The sequence below is a fragment of the Erinaceus europaeus genome, chromosome 19 (genome assembly GCF_950295315.1).
Source record: "Erinaceus europaeus chromosome 19, mEriEur2.1, whole genome shotgun sequence".
NCBI classification, from domain to species: domain Eukaryota; kingdom Metazoa; phylum Chordata; class Mammalia; order Eulipotyphla; family Erinaceidae; genus Erinaceus; species Erinaceus europaeus.
The window spans coordinates 56,995,385-57,018,198 of NC_080180.1; the positions used below are offsets into that span (position 1 = coordinate 56,995,385).

Below are 22,814 nucleotides of genomic sequence, written 5' to 3' on the forward strand. Positions count from 1 at the left end.
AAACTCAGGACCCTTATGCTTGAGAGTCCAGTGTCTTTTCCACTGGGCCACATAAGATCTATTTAAATGAAAGAATAAGAGGGAAAGGACAGTGACACAGGCTGACCTATCTTCTCCAGGGCTTCCCATGCTGTCTCCCAGCCTTTCAGGAAGAGAAAACCAGCAGGGCTAACCCCCCCACCCCATGGGCTCCATCTGGATAAGGCCAGATTCCAGCAGGTTTGGCTGGCTCTCCTGGCCGGGGCTCCTCTCCAAGTTCTCTCAGCAGACAGGCCAGGGCACTGGCCCGTCTGACCTGGCACTAGGGAGACACCTCAGTTTCTTCGTGTGGGTCCAGTCAGACATTCCACAAAATGGGCTCAGAGTCTGTTTGGAAAGGTTTAAGGGTGGGGGCGGAGGGAGATCTTGTTCTGTGAGATTTGAAGAGCTCTGTGTGCAGCTGTTGTTGGAGAGAAGGCCCCACACATACAACGGAATCTCTCAGCTCTGCCAAGCCCCCAAGACACGCCCCCTCTCGCCCCCCCCCCCCCCACACTCTTCTCTCTTCTCTCTCTCTCTCTCTCTCTCTCCCCCCTTGGAAATGAGATACTGTTTCTGGCATCGCAGCCTTGAGCCTGACTGGACTGGGACTGGAGACTGGCCTGGGGACCAGGGTGTGAGCTCAGGGTGGGGCTGCATGCAGGTGGCCTGCCCGTTGACTGAAGAATATCCCCATGAGGTGAGAGGCCACCCGCCCTGCCCACCTTTCAGCCCCTGAGAAGATACAACATCTTCCCGGGAAATAAGACAGTGAAAGCATTCCTCTTCTAAACTCGAAATAATAAACCGAGGTGCAGGTAAGGAGCCATTTGTGGGAACAGGGACAAGCCCACACGACAGTGCCTGAGGTGCTGGGTTCCATCCCTGGCTTCACATGGGAGGATGTGGGCAACATTAAGGAAGTGCCATAGATGGTGGAGCAGTACTGAAGTCTGTCTGTCTGTCTGTCTCTCTTTAAAAAAATAATATCAAAAGTGGGCCAAGAGGACTCTTTCACACGTAGACTAGATCCTGAGTTCATTTCCCAGCACTACATTTTTTTAAAGTGGAATTTATTAAATAGACAACTTAAGGGGGGCAGGGTGACACAACAGGTTAAGCGCACATAATATGAAGCGCTTCATGCAAGGATCCCAGTTTGGACCCCAGAGTCCCCATCTGCAGGGGGGTTGTCTCACAAGTGGTGAAGCAGGTCTGCAGGTTACTGTCTTTCTCTCTCCCTCTTTATCTCTCCCTCCCCTCTCCATTTCTCTCTGTCCTATCCAATAAAATGGAAAAAATGGCCACCAGGAGCAGTGGATTCATAGTGCCAGCACTGAGCCCCAGCAATAACCCTGGAGGAAAAAAAAAAAAAAAAAAAAAGGAAAGGAAGAAAGAGAAGAAGATTTAAGTGAATGGAAACACACTTGTCCCTACTCAGTGTCTTCTCTTTTCAGTTTTCCACTATAAATCCTTGGCCCTGTCAACCCAAGCATCAGGACCAGTGAGGGAGGTGGTGCCACTGCCCAGGTAAGGGTGGCCTGGCTCCGAAAGCAGTTTGAGCTGCAGTGAGTAAGGACGTCCCAGCTGCCCAGTCAGTCTCTGCCCTCAGTGCTTTCTTTAGGTCTTGCCTCTGTCCTTCTCCACACCCTTCCCTCCTCCCCTTCTTTTCTTCTTTGTCTTTACGATATGTTGGGAGGCTAATGGTTTACAGTGCAGTTGCTGGCACATGGCTACAAGTTCTGCAAAACACTCTCACCCCCAAATAAGGTCCATCATCATGGACCAGGACCTGAAAGGCCCACCCCTCTTCCCGTCCTCCTATCCCAGAGTCCTCTCCTTTGGTGAAACATACCAAACCAGTGCAAGTTTTAGTGTTTCTCCTTTCTGTTCTTGTTTCTTGAGTTCTCCCATATGTGAGATCATCCCATATTCATCCTTTTCTTCCTGGTTGATCTCACCTAACATGATCCCTTCAAGCTCCATCCAAGATGAAGTGAAGAAGGTGATTTCATCATTTGTTAATAGCTGAGTGGTATTCCATTGCATATCTAGACCACAACTTTCTCAGCCATTCATCTGTTGTTGGATACCTAGGTTGCTTCCAAGTTTGGGCTTATTACAAACTGTGCGGCTATGAACATGGGTGACGGGCAACCACCATTCAATTGTCTGTCTCTCAGAATCTGACAATCTAAGTATTGCATGTAAGTGGAATCAGACCACATGTCCACTTGGTCGATTCCAAATGATATTCCTCCATGAGGATAATTTCTGGAACCATCCGTTCCATCCCGGTTCCATGGCTGCCAGTTCTTAGCAACATCGCCCCGCCAGATATTTGTCGGGATGCAGCATCATCTAAGTTCATTTCCCACGTCTATGCTCGACCGGACCTGCCAATATACGCGGATATCTTTGCCCACCCTGTCCAACGCTTGACGTCTCGTCACCCAATCTGGTCCCCCACGCCTACACTGAACTTCTCTGTTTCAGACTCTTGGAAACAGAGTTGGCAGTCAGCTGAGGTAAAGAACAAACACCTCATCACAGACCCCTGCAAGTGTCAACCCAGCTTTGACCTAGCACGTTATGATTGGGCCCTCCTCCATCGCTATCGAACAGGCCATGGCCGGTGCGCTGCTATGTTCCATCGCTGGGGAGCCAGAGACGACCCGAACTGCCCCTGCGGCTCCAGACAGACTATGACCCACATAGTCAACGACTGCCACCTCTCCAGATTCAAAGGAGGTCTCGAAACTTGACATCAGGCTCAACCTGACGCTGCTGACTGGCTACGGAAGAAGGGCAAACGCTAGAAGAAGAAGACCACATTTATACGGTTGTGACTGGCTGATTTCAGTTAACATATGTCCTTATAGCACCCATTGCTATAGTATATGTATGAATTTTCTATCTTTTTAAGTAAGTAATATTCCATGTGTCTGTACCACACATTTAAAAAATGTGTTAGAGATTTAATATTGATTTACAAAATTATGAGACAAGAAAGGTATAATTCCCACCACCAGAGTTCTTTGTTCCCATTCCTTCCATTAGAAACTGCAGTAGTTCCCCCAAGGTCACAAACAAAGGTTGACTATTATTTCTATAACTATATTTATGTATTTGTCCAGTTTTCTCTATGGCCCGGTCTTCTCTTCCTTTCCAAGTCACACCTATACCTGTTACTACTTCCAAGTCTCCTTCTTTTTTCCTTTTCTCTCTCCCAGTTATCTTCCTCCGGAAAGAACCCTCGGGTCATCTTCCCCTGATATTTCTCCCCGTCTGGCAGTACGGACCAAAATTCTTTATGGGGTGCAGAAGGTGGAAGGTCTGGCTTCTGTAATTGTTTCTCCACTGGACATGGATGTTGACAGGTAGGTCCATATCCCCACCCTGTCTCTATCCTCCCCTAGTGGGGTAGGGCTCTGGAGAGGTGGGGTTCTGAAATGCACTGGGAAGTCGTCTGTCCAGGGAAGTCAGGAGAGAATCATAGTAGCATCTGTGGCCTGGTGGCCAATCTATATCACATTTTGTAAAAGGTAAGAGATTTATATGATCTAAAGAGAAACCTGTACCACATTTTGTTTATTCATTTGTGTTTGGGTACTAAGTTGTTTTTGTGATGTGTCTATGTTTTACTACTGTGAATAATGATGCTATAAGCATTGCTATATAGATATCAATTCATGACCTTGGTTTCACTAATTTTTCAATACTTTATTTATTTTTAGGTATAGACAGAGAGAAATTGAGAAGGAAGTGGAAATGGGACGGTGGGGGGGCTAAGCCACGCTGCACTGCTTTATCACTTGTGAAACTTGCCCCCTGCAAGTAGGGATTGGAGGCTTGAACCCAGGTCCTTGCACATTGTCACATGTGTGCTCCGTTGGGCACACCTCTGGCTGGCCCTTTGTTTTCATTTCTTTGGGGTATATGCCCGGAAGTATAGAATTGCTGGATGATGTGATAGTTCTATGTTTAGTTGTTTTAAAATTTTTTCCTTTTTAAATATGTAAGGTCAGCCATATTTTCTTTATCTGGTCTGTTTTTTAGAAAAAAAGAAACAAACAAATCACAGTGGAATAAATTCCTTTGCTATGCACAAGTCCTATCTCTGCCCACTTTTTTCTTCTGGCCTGTGGTATGCTTTTGATGCTGAGGCCCATAGCATCATTCCATTGCTCGCGATAAAAGAACGCCTCCTGTTTGCTTTGGGCCTTGCTGCTGCATGCAGACCCCAGCTGATGTTATCTCATTTACCTTTTCAAGATCTGGGACAAGAAGATCAAAAGCAGATCTTGCCAACCCCATCTCACAAATGAAAAAAATGACATTAAAGAAGGCCTAAGGATTTTCTTCAGTGATGTTATAGTGGTATTATGCATTCTTATTAAAAATGTATTTACTGGGTGGAGGGTAGATAGCATAATGGTTATGCAAACAGAGTCTCATGCCTGAGGCTCCAAAGTCCCAGGTTCAATCCCCCACACCACCATAAGCCAGAGATGAACAGTGCTCTGGTAAAAAAATTATAATAATAATAAATAAACTACTTATAATGAAAAAGACTGCAACCAATGTGGGAGTCAGGCAGTAGCGCAGCAGGTTAAGTAAACCACAAGGACTGGCTTTGGACCCTGGTTCAAGCCCCCGGCTCCCCACCTGCAGGGCAGTCGCTTCACAGGCGGTAAAGCAGGTCTGCAGGTGTCTGTCTTTCTCTCCCCCTCTCTGTCTTCCCCTCCTCTCTCCATTTCTCTCTGTCCTATCCAACAATGACGACATCAATAACAACAGCAATAATAACTATAACAACAATAAAAACAAGAGCAACAAAAAGTAAATAAATATTAAAGAAAATCTTTAAAAAAAAAAAAAGCAGAAAAGCAATCCTGGGCTCAGGTTCTTACTGGATCATAATCTCCAGGGACTGGACTGGGCTTCATTGTGTCTAGGAAGCTCCCTCAGGAGTGAGGGTACACACCACCCCCTGCAAAGGAATAAGGGGGAGGGGCGGGTGGGGGTAGATACCATAATGGATATGCAAAGAGACTCTCATGCCTGAGGCTCTGAAGTCTCAGGTTCAATACCCTGCACCACCATCATCCAGAGTTGATCAGTGCTCTGGTTAAAATAAAATAAAATTAAAATAAAATAAACAGGCTCAAGGTGAGCAGAGAAAGGGAAGGAATGGAGAGGCAGGGCCCTGGAAGGCTCAGGAGCCACTGACATGCAGCAGGGAAGTTCCTGGACTCAGAGGGAAAGGAAGTTGTAGTGGTTCTGGGGAAACCAACTCAGGCAAGCTCACACTGAAGGGGAGAGAGCGGGATTCTAACCCAGGCCTGGCCCCTCCTCTGCTCTGAGTTCTGCCTCGGGTGTGGTGAGCAGAGACTTCCGCAAGAGCGGCCATGTCCAAGTGACAGAGGGGGAGCTGGGATGAAATGGGAGGTACCACACCCAGCCGAGCCACGGAAGCAATCGCCAAGGAAGCAATCTCGCAAACCTCCCTCTGGGCCTCAGTTGTCATTTCTGCTAGCTGTAAACCAAAGAGAATGGTATTTACATATCTGCTTCACAGCATGTAGTAAAACTCAACAAGTTTGGTGTCCTTTGAAGATGAAACGCTCCCTGTAAGAGCTGGGAGGCTCCTGCTACATTTCTTGACTTTACCCAACACCTCCACAGCTCCCGGAATCTTCTAGAACACTCTATCTTTTCTTTATTTTCTCATTTCCAGCCATACCCAAAGCAGGAACTGGGGGAATTTCTCAAGCTTTCCCAACTGTAGAAACGCTCTAGCTGTTGGCTGGGGTGGAGGGGAAGGAAGGAAAGATGGAAGCAGCATGTCTGGACAGATGTCCCAAGCATCCTGAGACCTGCCCCTTGCCTGGCATTCTGCTGCTCCTCCAGCCTTGGCTTCGACCTCCAGCTTGTTGGCTCTGTGTGTTTATAGCCAGACCCCCTGGCCCTTCAGCTCCTCCCTTACCACCCCCACCCCATACCCACCTACAGGGCACAGTTCTAGCAAACATGAGACTTGGAGGTGGGTGGGGATTAGGTTTCCATTATGCAGTATTTGGCAGTCCTAATTCTGCTTTGCAGAAACATTGAAGGTAGTGGAATCTCTGCTGTTTAAAATACTGGCCCTGGGTATTCAATAATACAGCAGAAGACTGATTCTTACATTTTACAAAAGACGGTAAGAGACCCTGAGAGAGAAGAGAGTCTTTGGTCCTAGAGAAGAAGTGAAGTTCAGTGCGGCTTTTATTTATTTATTCTTGGCATGTGCATGCTTTAAGGTTTATTGAAGGGTTAGTGGTTTGCAGTACAGTTGTTGACACAGGGTGAAATTTCTCAACCCCCTGTGGTAGATACCTGCAGAACACTGACACACACATACACACCCTTTCTGCCATCATGCACTGGGATGCCAATCCCCCCTCTGCCCCCCGAGTCCCCAGAGCTCTTTGCTGTGGTGCCGTAAGCCGCACCAGAATGTTTTCCCTTTCTGTCCTTGTTTATTAACTTCCACCTATGAGTGACATCACCCAGTATTTATTCTTCTCACTCGGGCTTATCTCCCTTAACATGATTCATTCAAGTTCCATCCAAGGTGAGGCAAAAGTGACGGCCTCGTCACTTTTTACAGCTTAGCGATGTGTACACACCACAACTTCCTCAGCCACTCGTGTGTCATTGGGCACCTGGGTTGCTTCCAAGTTTGGGCTATTACAGATTCTGCTCCTGTGAACATATGTGTACACAGATCTCTTTGCATCCTTGTGTTTGGTGCCTTTGCATATATATACGTCTCCAGGAGAGAAACTGCTGGGTCATGGGGCAGGTCCATTTCTAGTGTTCGGAGAATTCTCTAGACTGTTTTCAACAGGGCTTGGATCAATTTACATACCCTGCAGCAGAGTGGAAGAGTTCCTTTTCCCCCCACATCCTTGACCACACATGGTGTTTCTGTTACTTCTGACACACGCCGTTCTCACAGTTGTAAATTGGTCTCTCACTGTTGGTTTTATTTGCATTTCTCTGACCATTACTGACTTTGGATATTTTTTTCCCATGTCTCTTGGCCCTTTGAATTTCTTCTTTGATGAAGCTTCTGTCCATATCCTCTCACCTTTTTTTCAATAGGGTTTTTGTTTCTGAGTTTGATAAGTTCTGTGCTCGCTTTCAGATAGCAGTGGAAATATTGCTTCCCTTAAACACAAAAAGTTTAGCAATAATTATTTATTAAACAAGTTAAACAAACAAACAAAAAGGTCTGATGCATAAGAATAAATAGTGCAGGAAGGCAACTCTTCTTTCAAAAACTAGAGCCCAGGGGGGTGGGCAGATGATGCACACCAGATGATGCACACATATTACTTACCATGCACAAGGATCTGGGTTCAAGTCCCTACTCCCCACCTGCAGGAGGAACACTTCACAAGTGATGAAGCAGGTGCAGTTGTCTATTTTTCTCACTCCTTCTCTATCTTTTCCTCCCTTCTCAATCTCTCCTGGTCCTATGCAATAAAAAAGAGAGGAAGGAAGAAAGAAAAGAAGAAAAAACAGGAAGAGAAGAAGAGAAAAAGAAAAGGTCACTGTGAGTGGTGGGTTTGTAGCACTGGCATTGAGCCACAATGACGACCCTGGTAGCAAAAAAAAAAAAAAAAAAAAAGTAAAGCTCAGTGTCAAACGAGGCTCAAAAGCTTTGGTCATGGCCCTATCTGCCTTCTGCATTAACTCTTAAAAGCTGAACTCCAAGTGCCCATGGGCTTGGCCAGAAGTGGAGAACCTGCTTAGCTCATCTTTGACATCCCAGGGTCCAGTTGTAGGTGATTCTGAAGAGCTGATTCTGTCACTGCATTCCTGATGGGAGCAAATGGGCCCTGTCCTGGGTATTTCCACCTGGCTTCCCAGCCCCATTTCCCTCCCTTTCAGTACAGGGTGCTCTGCTGGTAGAGTCTCCTGGGTGAATGAATTCTAGTGAAAGGAGCAGCTATGAGAATAAGCACTTTACCCCACTATTATTTGAATCAGAAACATGATTCTCTAAAGCAGTGTGTCCCAGGCTGTCAGATCCCCTTTATCATGATTACCTGGGGGTGCTTACTGAACATTTAATTAAGTAGATAGAGACAGAGAAATCAAGAGGGGAATGGAGATAGAGAGAGAGATAGAGAGACCTGCAGCACTGCTTCACTGCTTACAAAGGTTTTCCTCTGCAGGTGGGGACTATAGGCTCAAACCCCAGTGCTTGTTGAGAATACAGATTCCCAAGGACTGCGTTCAGCTGTCTGGGGTAGACCAAGGAATCTGCAGTGCTGTAAACACAAACACCCTTAGTGACTCCAGCAGATAGGCACTGAAACCGAAAATCACTGCTGAGCACCCAGAAGCAATGATTGCTGTTCCTTCTGCAGCCGCAGGGCTTGGTTATATAAATGGACTATCAGTCACGACACTCAAAAGAGGGATCGTTGCTTCTCTGCACCGGGGAGGTAACAGTCCGGGACTGATGGGGACATTGACATTGGTAGGCTGGAGTTCATTCCTCCAGGATAGGGGTTGGGAGGACCATCAGCCTCCACCCAGCAGCTGCACCCACTCTGCTCATCTGCTGCTTCTTTGTTTGCAGTTAATTAAACGAGGGTGGGTAGAAGAATGTTCAGCCTGTTCTAAGCTGTGAGCCAAAGGACATCCATCCCCCAGCCAGAACTAATATCATAAACAGGGCTGGCAACGGAGTGGGAGCCAAAGACTCACTCACCATGGGAATCACTGGCCAGAAGCTGGCGGTCCAGGCAGTGACATGGAGAAAGCAGTTGTCCCAAAGTTCTGTCGAGACTATCACAGATGTGTGTGCTTTCCCACAGGGATTCAATAACCCGACTGACTGAGGAGGAAAAGCTGGGACGGGGGACGTCTGACCTGTTCAGATCTCTCTCTCTCTTTCGATCTCTCTCTCTCTCGCGCGCGCGCAAGCTCACTCAAGATTTACCATTATTGCCATCGTTCTTCCAGAAATGAACAAAGGACTTCATTCATAGGTGACACCGATAAGCCCATCCAATCTCCCCATCCAATGTTTTTGTTGTTGTTTGTTTTGATTCCAGGGTTATCGCTGGGGTTCGGTTCTGGCACTATGAACCCACTGCTTCTACAGGCCATTTTTCCATTTATTTTAATAAGATAGGACAGAAAGAAATTGAGAGAGATGGGGAGACAAAGAGGGGGAGATAAAGACACCTGCAGAGCTGCTTCTGGGGCTTGAACTGGGCACTACTGCCCGGACCCCTCCCCCACCCATTTTTATTCTGTATTTTCACAGTAAGAGAGAGAAAGAGACACCATAACACTGCTCTTCCATCCATAGAATTCACTCTCGTGCCACCCATGGTAATCTCACGGGGTGGCAGGGATCGAACACATGATGAAGCCTGTGCTTTACCCACTGAACCATCTCCTGGACAGACAGTAAGGTTTATTTTTAATTATTTTATGAAAGAGAGAGAAGCCAGTGCACCACCCCTGCATATTCAGTGCTGGGGGAAGCCAGACTGGGGCCTCATCTGGGCAAGTCCAAGCTCTGCCTCTTAGCCAGCTTCTGGCTACAGCAGAGAAAATACTTTTTATAGGAATTGAGAAGAAAGTACAACTTGATAGAAAACAAAGGGAGATCAAGATGGACAAAATGAGAGAACAGAGAGGAAAACCCGGATCACCTTGAAACCACCAGCCAAAATCCTGAGAAGAAACATGACTTTAATAAAATTTAAATCATTTTGACTCAGATTTTCCCCCTCAGTTCTTTATATGTAAGAACCCAAGACATGCAATCAAACCACACGATCCTCCAGCATCCTGTATATCTGCAGACCTGATTGAGAACATCTAGGGCACAAAAGGGAAACTTGAGAAAGGAGCCCCCCAATGCACTGAACACGATTCTGTCGCGACAACTCCCTTCCCAGGCTCTGGCCGCACACGTGGAGTTTCTAACTCTGGACTCAGCCCTGAGGGGAGTTTACATTTGTCTGGGGAGCAGTGCTGCCTTTGGCAGGAGCTATGGGGTAAATGGCACTTTTCCTTGGACTGCAGGAAGAGCCATAAAGGCCAGTGTCTCTGGAACTGACCTGGGTACTCAAATAGGGATCCATGTGCCCATTTGGAACCTGCCTACAACAATTCTGGTGGTGTCTACTTCTCTCATTGTTCTGTACCCTGAGCATCTGTGTGTGAAAACACAAGAGCACACAGGACCAGCTTGAAAGCATGCTTAAGATATGCTGGTGAATTTACCCAAAGGACAGGAAATTGGAATTTGAAGGGATATGTGCACCCCTGTGTTCATAATTTCGTTATCCACGATAGCCAAAGAGTGGAAGCAGCCTAAATGCCCATCAACAGATGACTGGCTGAAGAAGCTATGGGAGATATATATATATATACATACACCATGGAATACTACTCTGCCATCAAAAAAGATGATAATCTGTCCTTTGGAGTAACATGGATGGAAGAAGTGATTATGCTTAGCAAAATAAGTAAAGCTATGAAAGGCAATTACCAGATGGCTTCACTCAGATGTGGAATCTGGAGAACTGAAACACATGAACTTGCAAAAGACCAAACTAAGTCACAAAAACAAGAACAAAAAAAAACAAAAGCCATTAAACTGTCTCTAAGACTTTTTGAGAACGATGGTGGTTCTCTTTGGGAGGTGGGGGGGTGGGGACACAGTTTGGTGGTGGGTGTGGTGTGGATATATACTGGAGTATATACTATATACTGGAGTCTTACAGTCTTGTAACCCACTACTACTCAGAAATGGAAGAGGGAGGGGAGGATGGGCTGGTGGAATCGTTCACTCGGACCATGGCTGCTTTGCCATATGCACGATCCACTTCCCACCACATTGGAGGAACCCTCAGTGCTGTAGTGTCTCCCCCTCCCCCCACCTCTGTCTGTCTTCCTCAAGAAAAAAACACATTTGAGCGAAGCAGGCCAGGACTCCGAGCGATGGGGACAACAGACAGCTGGAGAAGTGAGCTCAGTCTACAATCTGCCAAGCCCACAGCCAGCATGGTCAGCACCCCCATCTGATACGCAGGTGCAGGGATGATGGAGGAAGAACAGGGCTGCACGCCACCATCTGAATCCCACCACACGTGGGCCATTGCTCTGCAGAGCCCAAGACAGGCCAGCTCGAGATTATACGACTCCCAAGCTTTTCCTGGTTCTTCTTCATCTCCTGTCCATTTTTTCATTATCTGATAACTTGAGGATGTCAGGACATAGGTGGAGATACCCACAGCATGTAGGCAGGCACCATGTGAAGAGCCTGTCAACCTCAGCAGGAGCGTGGAATGTCCTCGGGGAGGCCAGAAGTAAACAGGAGGAAGCACCGTGGAGCTCACAGCCGGGAGATGCCTCCAGGTGGTGAGCAGACGTGCCGCCTGGCACCAGAGGAATCGCACATCAAAGGGAAATGAACTGTGATGCACTCAGATTTCTCCGACAAGATGTGGCTTGAAGACCCTTATGGAAAAGGAAGTCGGGCTTAGAGGAGAATTTAGGTGAGCAGTACAGAGTGAGAGGAGGAATACCAGCAGATTGAGCCTGTGTCTTTCTTCCCTTTCCTTCTCCTTCCCCTTTCCCAAAACTCAGTTTCCAACAGTGGTCAAAGAATCACGCCAAATGGCCCCGAGGTGGCACAGTGACAGAGTGCCAGTTTTGTACACTTGAGGTCCTGAGTTTGGCACCCAACACTGCAAAAGCCAGTGATGGTCTTGCACTCTGTCTCTGTCTCTCTCATTAATAAATAAACTTTAGAAAGAAGGAGAGAGGGAGTCGGGCTGTAGCGCAGCGGGTTAAGCGCAGGTGGCGCAAAGCACAAGGACCGGCATAAGGATCCCGGTTCGAACCCCCGGCTCCCCACCTGCAGGGGAGTTGCTTCACAGGCGGTGAAGCAGGTCTGCAGGTGTCTATCTTTCTCTCCTCCTCTCTGTCTTCCCCTCCTCTCTCCATTTCTCTCTGTCCTATCCAACAACGACGACAACAATAATAACTACAACAATAAAACAACAAGGGCAACAAAAGGGAATAAATAAATAAAATAAATATTTTTTTAAAAAAAAGAAAGAAGGAGAGAAAGAAAGAAAGAAAGAAGGAAAGAAAAGGGAGAAAAGAAAAAAGGAAAGGAAGGGCCAGGAGAAGGGGCCGGCTCGCTAGCTCACTCGGACAGTCGGGTAGCGCTCTTGCTTTGTCATGGGCACAGCTTTATATATGGAAGGACATTTCAGTGCTGTTGGCGTCTTCCTGTCTTTCTACCCATGTCTGTCTCTGTCTTTCTATCTGAAAGTCAACGTCAAGTGGTGAAGCCCCACTGACTAACAAAAAGCAAGAAAAGGAAATTGAGAGGGCCCTGGTTCAAGCCCCTGGACCCCACCTATAGGGGAAAGCTTCACAGTGGTAAAGTACAACTGCAAGTGTCTCCTCCCTCTCCCTCTCCCTCTCCCTCTCCCTCTCCCTCTCCCTCTCCCTCTCCCTCTCCTCTCTCCCTCTCCTCTCTCCCTCTCCCCTCTCCCCTCTCCCCTCTCCCTCTCCCTCTCCTCTCTCCCTCTCCTCTCTCCCTCTCCCCTCTCCCCTCTCCCCTCTCCCCTCTCCCCTCTCCCTCTCCCTCTCCCTCTCCCTCTCCCTCTCCCTCTCCCTCTCCCTCTCCTCTCTCCCTCTCCTCTCTCCCTCTCCCCTCTCCCCTCTCCCCTCTCCCTCTCCCTCTCCTCTCTCCCTCTCCTCTCTCCCTCTCCCCTCTCCCCTCTCCCCTCTCCCTCTCCCTCTCCCTCTCCCTCTCCCTCTCCCTCTCCCTCTCCCTCTCCCTCTCCTCTCTCCCTCTCCTCTCTCCCTCTCCCCTCTCCCCTCTCCCCTCTCCCTCTCCCTCTCCTCTCTCCCTCTCCTCTCTCCCTCTCCCCTCTCCCCTCTCCCCTCTCCCTCTCCCTCTCCTCTCTCCCTCTCCTCTCTCCCTCTCCCCTCTCCCCTCTCCCCTCTCCCCTCTCCCCTCTCCCTCTCCCTCTCCCTCTCCCTCTCCCTCTCCCTCTCCCCTCTCCCCTCTCCCCTCTCCCCTCTCCCTCTCCCTCTCCCTCTCCCTCTCCCTCTCCCCTCTCCCCTCTCCCCTCTCCCTCTCCCTCTCCCTCTCCCTCTCCCTCTCCTCTCTCCCTCTCCCTCTCCTCTCTCCCTCTCCTCTCCTCTCTCCCTCTCCCTCTCCCTCTCCCTCTCCTCTCTCCCTCTCCTCTCCTCTCTCCCTCTCCCTCTCCCTCTCCCTCTCCCTCTCCCTCTCCCTCTCCCTTCTCCCCTCTCCCCTCTCCCCTCTCCCTCTCCCTCTCCCCTCTCCCTCTCCCTCTCCCTCTCCTCTCCTCTCTCCCTCTCCCTCTCCCCTCTCCCTCTCCCTCTCCTCTCTCCCTCTCCTCTCCTCTCTCCCTCTCCTCTCCTCTCTCCCTCTCCTCTCCTCTCTCCCTCTCCCTTTCCCTCCCCCCTCTCCCCTCTCCCTCTCCCTCTCCCTCTCCTCTCTCCCTCTCCTCTCCTCTCTCCCTCTCCCTCTCCCTCTCCCTCTCCTCTCTCCCTCTCCTCTCCTCTCCTCTCTCCCTCTCCCTCTCCTCTCTCCTCTCTCTCCTCTCTCCCCTCTCCCCTCTCCCCTCTCCCTCTCCCTCTCCCTCTCCCTCTCCCTCTCCCTCTCCCTCTCCCTCTCCCTCTCCCTCTCCATCTCCATCTCCATCTCCATCTCCTCCTTCCCCTCTCAATTTCTTTCTGTCTCTATCCAGTAGCATTTAAACTAAGGGGGTGGGAAATAAGTAGAAAGTGTTGGGGGACTAGTCCAGGAGGTGGTGCAGTGATAAAGCTCTCAAGCATGAGGTCCCGAGTTCAACCCCTGGCAGCACATCTGCCAGAGTGATGTCTGGTTCTCTCTCTCCTCCTCTCTTTCTCATAAATAAAATATTTTTTAAAAAGAAAGAAAGAGAGAGAGGGAGAAAGGAAGGGAGGGAGGAAGGAAGGAAAGATAGAAGTGTTGTGGTCCTGACTGAATGAGGAAGAGAGCATGTCTTGCCCTTGTATTCTGGGAAGTCCTTACAAAGTTCTGCTCATCGCTGTGTGCATTGTGTCTGCTCATCACTGCCGATTCTGAATCACTCACTACTTTGTGATTCTGACTTGTGCCTGTATCAAGGGAAGCCCTAACTCCACATTCTGTTGTAAGAATCAAATCTTATAAAGGATATCAGATAACGGGGCACTGCACAGGAAAAAAAAAAAACAACAACTCAGAATTATCTCTACAGTGGAAAGCAGCATGAACTCATGTACCAAGAAGCACACGGGTTGGGAATGTCCTCCCAGGCCAATTAGTGCTGAGATTGGACAGCTCCCCTGCACTCTCTTGAGCTGTCCTCCCTGCGGTCCGGTCCTGTGAGCATGCTGACTTTGTCCTCAGGCTGGTTCCCCTGATGGTTGCAAGATGCCCAACAGCAGTGACATCAGGACAGGACAGTGCCCACAGCATAACATCTCCTCTTCTGGGCCTCTTTTTAAGAGTAAGGACATCTTTCTCACCCATTCACTGACAGACATCCCTAAGGTATTGGGTAATCAGAAAAGTCAAGTATTTTTCTATGCTTTTGTAGGTAAAAATGTGTCATGACTGTTCTGACAGCTGATTTTTTTTTTTTTTGGCCAAGGTTAGGCCATATGTCCCTTTATAAATTTTTTAAAATTATTTTTATTTATTTATTATTAGGTAGAGACAGAAACTGAGAGGGGAGGGGAGGTAGAAAGGGAGAGATGCAGAGAGACACCTGCAGCCCTGCTTCACCACCCGTTAAGTTTTCCCCCTGCAGGTGGGGATCAGGGGCTTGAACCTGAGTACTTGTGCATTCGATGTATGTGCTTAACCAGGTGCACCACCACCTGGCCCCCTCCCTTTAAAAAAATCAATCATTGGGTGCCAGGTGGTAGCACAGCAGTTTAAGTGCACATGACATAAATCTCAAGGACCAGCGTAAGGATCTCGGTTCAAGCCCCCGGCTCCCCACCTGCAGGGGGGTTACTTCATGAGCGGTGAAGCAGGTGTCTGCAGGTCTTACTCTTCCCCTCCCAGTCTTCCCCTCCCCTCTCGATTTCTCTCTATCCTATCCAACAACAACAGCAATAACAACAACGACAATAACAAGGGCAACAAAAGGGAAAAAATAGCCTCCGGGAGGAGTGGGTTTTGTAATGCAGGCACCGAGCCCCAGCAATAACCCTGGAAACAAAGAAAAAGATTATTCATTGCTAAGAGGGCTGCTGTTGTCATATTTGACTCAGATTCATCAGGATCGATCTCTAAGTTAGAGCTGAGGAAGAAAGGACACCTATGAAAACAAACGTTCTTTAACGTAAAAGAAAAGAAGAAACAGAAGGAGAAGTCTGCAGGGTAGATGTGGTTTTAAAATCAGTCTGCAAGTAGCCAAGCTGTCTCCGGGACTTTGTGGGAACGATGGTAGTTATCACTGAGGGATGCAGTGGGGAGGCACGGAACTTTGGCGGTGGGTGCAGAATGAAAATATACCCCTTGTGGTCTTATAATCTTATAAATCAGGATTAAGTCACCAATAAAAATTCAAATACACACACACACACACACACACACACACACAAAGAATCTGCTATAGATTCTTTAGTGCTTCTCCTCCTTCAAGGAGCTGAGCCTGACACCACACTGTCTGAGCTACGTGTCACCTACAAAGCCATTGCAGAAGCCCACATGGTGAGGACTCGGGGCCTCTAGCCAATAGCCATGTGTGTGCGCCATGTTGGAATCACCCTCTAGCTCCAGGCTAGTGATGCCCACAGCCGCCATGTTGCAGCCTGTCTGCAGGCAAATGAGCCCCCACAACAGGGCAGGCAGCTCCACCCCTTGAATTCCTGCTCACAGAAACTGTGAGGCAGGGAGCTGGAAGATAGCTCACCTGGTAAGGCACTGCCTTGCCTTGTGCATGGCCTGAATTCAAGCTCTGGCATTACATGGAAGTAGCATAGCACTAGGGGAAATAAAGCAAGCCCACAAGACAGTAATGTTTACTATTTTCAAACACTTAGTTTTAAGGCAAAAGGGTTAAGTGACTGATTGATTGTTACTCGTCCGGGGAACTTGGGTATTCGATTTGTTTATGGAAATCATACCAGGTCTTAACATTGTTGAAAGGGAGAAGAGATTGTCATGAGACAACTAGAGGAGGCAGAAAGAATGTGAACCCAGAAATCAATGGAATTAGGGAATTGGCCCTGCCACTTAAAGACCCTTATTGGTGGCTTCACTTCTCTTGACTTGTACTCACTGTCTGTAGCATCAAATAACTGAGCTGAATGTTCCCTGCTACGTTGCCCAGCTTTCACATCCCATCCAGAGGTGAGCACATGCGGCATGTGTCAGGTTTCATAGCTCAGCATTAAGAAGATCAGCTCTAGCATTCGATGCTTTGGGTTTAAATCCCAGTTGGGTCACATATTAAATACCTGTATTTGCTGTCATCGGGAGGGTGGGGGCACAGACCTTTGGTGGCGGGTGTGGTATGGAACTAGACCTTGTCATCTTACAATCTTATGACCCACTATTAACCACAGATTTAACATGGAGGTGAGGTGGGGAGTGCTGCACATTACAGTGTGCAAGGACCCAGGTTCAAGCCCCCAGTCCCCACCTGCAGGGGGAAGCTTCATGAGCAGTAACACAGTGTTGCAGGTGTATCTCTCCTCCCCTCTCTCCATGTGTGTGTGTATGTATTAGATATAAATATATACAGATATACTCCCACTTCCCTCTCAATTTCTCCCTGTATCCAAAATAAATAAGATAAATCTAAAATAAAATGTCTAAAAGATTTAAACATGGCTTATGAGAATAAAAGAAATAAAGACAAAAAAATTGGTTTTGGTGAGTCGTGTTACCATTTTAACCGTTTCACCTTTCCTCGTGGGTTTGTGGAGAGGATTAACTAACCTAGTCCATTGCTCAGCCTGGGGTGCTATTCAGCAGGTTCTCAGTAAATGTGGTAGGCAATTTTGTCTGTATTTTAGAGGCACGTTTAAGAGAGATAAATTTTCAAATGACAGAGTTGTATTTTTAAAATTTTTGTGTACTTCATATGTAGTTTATAGTCCATCAGGCTTCTATAAAAAATCAATATGTAAAGTGAGTTTTGCAGAACTTGGAGCTCATTTTTATTACTTTCAAAAAAAGTAATAAAAAGCAAAGGAACGTATACATGGAACTTTGCCTTATAATTCAGCGCCGGTCAGACCCTGGATCAGGAAGTCAACCCCTCCAGGAGGCTACTGTCTGTTGTATAAGCATCTCTCTCTGCTTCCAGCACTGCTTCTGGGCAGGAAGTCAGGGGGCCAGCCCTCCAGTAAGCTTCCCTTAGAGCGCAGCCTATGGCAGTCTCTCCATTTCATTCGCTTAAAGGGCTTTTTAAAAAGCATTTGGGGGGTCGGGCGGTGGCGCAGTGGGTTAAGCGCACGTGGCGCAAAGCCCAGGGACGGGCGTAAGGATCCCGGTTCGAGCCCCCGGCTCCCCACCTGCAGGGGAGTCGCTTCACGGGCGGTGAAGTAGGTCTGCAGGTGTCTATCTTTCTCTCCCCTCTCTCTCTGTCTTCCCCTCCTCTCTCCATTTCTCTCTGTCCTATCCAACAACAAAGCAACGTCAACAATGGCAATAATAACCGCAACGAGGCTGCAACAACTAGGGCAACAAAAGGGGGGGGGGGAATGGCCTCCAGGAGCGGTGGATTCATGGTGCAGGCACCGAGCCCAGCAATAACCCTGGAGGAGAAAAAAAAAAAAAAAAAAAAAAAGCATTTGCTGGGGCTGGGTGGTGGCGCACCTGGTTAAACGCACACATTACAGTACACAAGGGGGGAAAGCGTTGCGAGTAGTGAAGCAGGGCTGCAGGTGTCTGCTCTTTTTCCTCTTGATTTCTGGCTTTCTTTATTCAATAAATAAAGATAATAAAAATAGGGAGTCGGGCGGTAGCACAGCAGGTTAAGCGCAGGTGGCACAAAGCACAAGGACCAGCATAAGGATCCTGACTCAAGCCCCCGGCTCCCCACCTGCAGGGGAGTCCCTTCACAAGTGGTGAGGCAGGTCTGCAAGTGTCTATCTTTCTCTCCCCCCTCTCTGTCTTCCCCCTTCTCTCTCCATTTCTCTCCTGTCCAACAACAACAATAATAACTACAACAGTAAAACAACAAGGGCAACAAAAGGAATAAATTAATATTTTTTTAAATTAAAAATTGAAATAATAAAAAGGATGTGTTTTATTTAGTTCCTATGGCACAGGGGGATCCATAGGAGAGAGAAACCAGAGCACCACTACAGTACATGGGTACTGGGATTCGAACTAGGAGCCTCGTGCATACAAGTCCTATGCTCTGCCGGTACAGCAGGCACCCTCACCCCAACCCCGCCCCTCAGCCTTCTTAAGGTAGCTTAAAAGAAAAATAACCTAGTAGAAAGGATGATAGTGGCCAGAAATAACTCAGGCTCTGCCATGCACAAATCTGGGTTCGAACTCCAGCACCACATGGGAGTGTCCTGGTGCTGGGAGAAACACCGATGCTGTGGTGTCCCTCCCTCTGTCTCTGTCCCTCTGTCTGAAGCGAAAAACTCAGCTGGAAGCAGAGGCCCTGGCGTTGCAATAATAAGAAGAAAAGGGTGCTTTTGTCAGTGTCTCTTTTTTATAAATAAAAGTTTTTTTTTAAAAAAGGGAAGGATAGAAATCAAAGTCGGGGGGTCGGTGGTAGCACAGCTGGTTAAGCGCACATGGCGTAAAGCGCAAGGGCCAGCATAATGACCCTGGTCGAGCTCCTGGCTCCCCACCTGCAGGGGAGTCGCTTCACAAGTGGTGAAGCAGGTCTGCCGGTGTCTGTCTTTCTCTCCCCTTCTCTATCTCCCCTCCTCTCTCGATTTCTCTCTGTCCTATCCAACAACAACAACATCAATGACAACAGTAATAATAATGACAACAAGGGCAACAAAAAAATGGGAAAAGGTGGCCTCCAGGAGCAGTGGATTCATAGTGTAGGCACTGAGCCCCAGCAATAACCCTGGAGGCAAAAAGAAAGAAAGAAAGAAAGAAAGAAAGAAAGAAAGAAAGAAAGAAAGAAAATCAGTCAGCTTGTGCATGTGCATCTGGTCTGTTGATTAATAATTCAGTTTATTTAAAATAATAATAATAATAAATAATTCAGTTTATTGGCCACCGGGTGCTCCAGGCCTCCTGGACCTGTCAGTCTGGGAATCTCTCTTCTCAGGCTTTCCTGACTTGAGCTGCTGGCTGTACAGACTGTCATCTGGCCCCAACAGGTAGCCGTCTTCCTTATCCATGCCTGCAGCACCGAGTGTCCTTTGGTTCTGGTCAGTTTTCTGGGAGAAGTCTCCCAAGTCTATAGCCAGTGTCCCTGTTGGCTCTGGCACTTACGCACTGCTTTCAGCTGGCCTCCAAGGGCAGCAGAATATGCTGGTCTCGGCTTCTTCCTGCTCCACAGTACAGGTCACATGAGGCTCCAGGCTCACTCTCCAGCTGGAAGCATGTAATATTCTGGGCAGAACTCTTGGCCAAAGGGCTGGAGCTGGCAGCCAGGAGTCAAGACGGAGTCCAGTTCCCTCAATTCATAGGTTTTGAATTTTTAAAACAAATTTTGCCTTTTCAGGTTAAGATTTAAGCATAGGAGATTGTGTGTGTGTGTGTGTGTGTGTGTCTGTGTGTGTGTGTGTGTGTGTGTGTGTGTGTGTCTCTGTGTGTGTCCATGCACATGTACAATTTCAATTTCAGACTGACCTTTTCTGGTAGAGAACAAGAGACAGAAACACCACAGCACCAAAGCTCTCCCCATGACCGCCCTTGCTGTAGTACGCTTGTGTGGTGGCAGGGGTCAGAAACCAGGTCACACGTGCAGTGAAGCAGGCACCTTGCTAGCTGAACTATCCCACTGGCCTCCTCTCACTGATTTTGTTTTCCTTTTTTAAAAGATTTTTTAATAATGATCTTTTAAAAAATATTTTATTTATTTGTTATTGGATATGAGAGAAATTGAGAGGGGAGGGAGAGATAGAGAAGGAGAGAGACAGAGAGACACCTGCAGCCCTGCTTCACCACTCGTGAGACTTCCCCCTGTAGGTGGGGACCAGGGGCTTGAATCTGGGTCCTCGTGGACTGTAATGTGCTTTAAAAATGTTTTTTCTTATCTCTATTTATTTATTGGATAGAGACAGCCAGAAATTGAGAGAGACAGAGAGACACTTGCAGCCCTGTTTCACCACTTGTGAAGCTTTCTCCTTGCAAGTGGGGACCAGGGGCTTGAACCCAGATCCTTGCTCATTGTAATATGTGCCCTCAACCAGATGCACTACCACCTGGCCCTCGATTTTTTCCTTAAATTTTAGTTATCTTTACTGGATAGAGACAGCTAGAAATCGAGAAGAGGGAGAAAGACAGAGAGACACCTACAGCACTGCTTTACCACTCTCGAAGCTTTCCTCCCACAGGTGGGGCCTGGGGGCTTAAATGCCGGCCCTTTTTTTAAACCCCTGCACACTGTAACACGTGCGCTCAACAAGGCGCGACCTCAACAAGGCGCGACACCACCCGGCCCCGCTTTTTCCCACCCTAGTTGGCTGCCATCAATTCTTTTGGAACCACGAAGCCGCCGTCCCAGGCCTGTTGTGCTCACAGCCATTTGCCAGCACTGCCCTGTACACAGCCCTGGTTTCCACCCGCAAGCAGGGAGGGTTGAGCAAGCTCCTGTCTCGAGGCAGCTGATACTGTCACTGCTCTCTTACCCTTTGTGACCCGGTGTGCGTGGATGAGGGTGCCTGCTTCCCGCTTCAGGCTCTCCCAGTCTGCCCCCGGCTGGCCCCACATTCCCTTCAGCTGGGTGGGGAGGGAGGGGGTTTCCCGCTTATCTCGGAATCTGCTCCTGCTTGTTTACCTCTCATCTTTACATACCATTCCTTCTTTATCAGACAGAACTATCCTTCCGTGGGGGGTGGGGGGAATGCACTGCACTTTACATACTTTGAGGTCTTCCAAATTCTGATGTCTAATCTCCTGAGTGTCCCATGATTTTTAAGAAATCCTGAGACAGATTCGTCTCTGTGGTGATTCAATCTGTCTTCTACACTAGAATTTTTTTCCCTTTCTGTGGGAAATTTAAATCCCAGACTTTGGGGTTTTCTGTTTTAAAGGCATTCATTTAATATTTGACACAATCAACAGAAAGGGCAACCTATCAAACAATATTTCCAAGTCAGACATCTGGTAAAGAGGGGTCCTGGTGGTGGTGCACCTGGTCAAGCACACACATTGCAGTGTGCAAGGCCCCAGGTTCAAACCCCCGTTTCCTACCCACAAGGAGAAAGCTTCATGAGCCATGAAGCTGTGCTGCAGGTGTCTCTTTCCTATTCTATCTCCCTTCCCCATCAATTTATCTCAGTCTCTATCCAAAATAAAGAAAGGAAATATATTTTTTAAATATTTATTTATTTAAAATAAATAAATAAATTGCCCTTGTTGTTTTATTGTTATAGTTATTGTTGATGTCGTTGTTGGATAGGACAGAGAGAAATGGAGAGGGGGGAGAGATATGGACAGAGAGGGGGAGAGAAAGACAGACACCTGCAGACCTGCTTCATTGCTTGTGAAGAGACTCCCCTGCAGATGGGGAGCCGGGAGTTGGAACCGGGATTCTTAAGCCGGTCCTTGCTTTTCGCCACCTGTGCTTAACCTACTGTGCCACCACCCGACTCCCAGGAAATATTTTTTTAAGAGTTAATGTCTAAATGTTATAAAGAACTCATCGAATTCAGCAGCAGCAAAAGCACGTAACCCAATTTTAAATGGGCAAGGGACTTGAGTAGATATTTCGCCTCAAACAATCATTTTAAAGAGCCAACAAGTGCATAAAAAGCAATTCAATATCACTAGTCATTAGGGAAATGCAAATCAAAACCACAATGGTATTTAACCTTATACTCTTTAGAATTATTATTTTATAAAGGAGATGGGTGTGGGGAAGAAAGAGAGAGAATGAAGAAGCAAGAGCAAGGATACAGAGCAACTAGAACACTTGCTTGGAGCAACATAAAATTATGCAGTCACTAAGTAAAACTGGAGGTTCCTAAAAACACTAAAAATAGAAATAGCAGGGCCAGTCAGTCTTACACCCAGTTAAATGCATATATTACCATGCACAAGAACCCAGATTTGGGCCCCGGCTCCCCACCTGCAGGGGAGATGCTTCATAAACGGTGAAGCAGGTCTGCAGATGTCTATCTATCTCTCTCCCTCTCTGTCTCCCTCCACTCTCAATTTCTCTTTGTCCTATCAAAGAAAATAGAAATTTAAAAAAAGGAAATTCACCGAGAGGTGGAATCATAGTCCCAGTACCGAACCCCAGCAATAACCCTGGAGGCAATTTAAGAAAATTAAAAAGGATGGGGAGACAGCATAATGGTTATGCAAACAGACTGTCTATGCCCGAGGCTCCAAAGTCTCAGGTTCAATCCCCCGCACCACCATAAGCCAGAGCTGAGCAGTGCTCTGGTGTTTCTCTCCGTCTCTCTCTCTCTCTCTCTCTCTCTCTGTCTCTCTCCCTGCATTTCTCTCAAAAATAAAATAAACAAAATATTTTTAAAAATTAAAAAATTGGAATACCATATAGGCCATGACTTCTACTTCTGGCACATGTGTGTGTACACAAAACCAG

General features: G+C 47.6%; 1 long non-coding RNA gene across 2 annotated transcripts in view; it reads left to right on the forward strand.

Moving 5' to 3' along the window:
* Positions 1-559: 559 nt before the first annotated feature.
* The window catches only part of LOC132534758 (uncharacterized), a 127,302-nt gene continuing 105,047 nt past the window's right edge, over positions 560-22,814 (forward strand). For both annotated transcript variants that reach the window (XR_009546470.1, XR_009546469.1), the window contains exon 1: positions 560-836. This is a non-coding gene — a long non-coding RNA (uncharacterized LOC132534758). The remainder of the gene's footprint in view (positions 837-22,814) is intronic.